This window comes from Halyomorpha halys, unplaced genomic scaffold (genome assembly GCF_000696795.3).
Source record: "Halyomorpha halys isolate HHAL.00 unplaced genomic scaffold, Hhal_1.1 Scaffold161.1, whole genome shotgun sequence".
Taxonomy (NCBI): domain Eukaryota; kingdom Metazoa; phylum Arthropoda; class Insecta; order Hemiptera; family Pentatomidae; genus Halyomorpha; species Halyomorpha halys.
In genome coordinates, this window is record NW_027105190.1 from 304,741 (window position 1) to 305,977 (window position 1,237).

At 26.0% G+C, this 1,237-nt stretch overlaps 1 protein-coding gene across 1 annotated transcript in view; it reads left to right on the forward strand.

The window, feature by feature from the left end:
* LOC106678796 (E3 ubiquitin-protein ligase RNF216) overlaps window positions 1–1,237 on the forward strand; it is a gene marked incomplete at its 5' end in the record, with an annotated part of 16,533 nt that overhangs the window by 12,011 nt on the left and 3,285 nt on the right.

Genomic DNA, 1,237 nt, shown 5'->3' on the forward strand with positions numbered 1-1,237 from the left:
TTTTTTTTTTTTTTTTTTTTTCAAACCTTGTTCTATTGAAACACTCACACTGCGCTGCAGTAGAAGAAAAAGAGGAAGATCATGAAGAATTTTTTTATTGCTATTTATTTATGAATAGTAGTTTTTCAAACTTGCTTTTGACTCTCCGTAGAAATGATAGATTTCCATTATCCTGATGCCTGAGAATATAATAGACCAGTTTATTTACATTTTAATCGAAAGCAAGTAATTTAAATCGAGTATTCGTTTTAATATTGTGTGATTCAGTTTTTAGTGTTTAGGCCTTAATAAATAAGGTGTAAACAATATTTACATTGACATACTCCTTAAAATGCTTTTTAATGGAAAGGCATAAAATAGTGAATATACTGCTTGAGTTAAGGTAGTATATCCTGATAAGAATTATTACTTCATGTAGTAGAGCAAATGTGGTTCTTATCAGTTCCACAATATGCAACAAAAATCCTGTGATCAATATGATGACATTATTTTTTTTTATTTATGGGTTTTTATTAGTGATTTAGGTTTTTAATCATTATAACAATTTTATTTTATTGTTTATCTTATTACCATGTGAATAAAATAAACTGGTTAATTATGATGGAAGCTTGCTCAAGAAACCTATAAAATAGATAATGCTAATGATGCCTATCAATCATGTATTAAATAAAATGGTATATCCAAAATTGTGTGGAAAGAGAAAAATAAAATGATAAGTTAATTTGTTTCCAATTATGAAAATTTATCAAGTGATAATTAATATTTAAAAGACCAACATACTTAAGGGAGTTTGTTAGTCTTTTTGATATTTCAGTTTAAATTCTTTCTGTGCCTGATGTTGATGAGTCTGCCTTCTATTAAAGAAAAACAGTTTATTTGTAGCATGTAGAATTGAATTAAATTTGTTATTAATGTTTGATTCTTTAGGAGGTCCTCGTACTCAGCTCATCCTTGGAACATGACTTAAGTTCAAAACTATATAAATGCATATTTTATAACTGTTTAAACTGTAGCTCTTGGTAAACTTACTTTTGTTTTTGTTTTTTTACCAATTTCATTTAAATCCACAATACTTCATTTTATGAATTTTTAATTTCTTGTGGAATTGCATGTTATTTTTGAGAAATCTTACCGGATAGAAGACTTTTATAATTTATTTTCTTTTTAAAATTCTCAACAAACAACATTTATAACAGGAACTGGAATAAATAACCTTATAAATTAAAAAGAAAGGTTT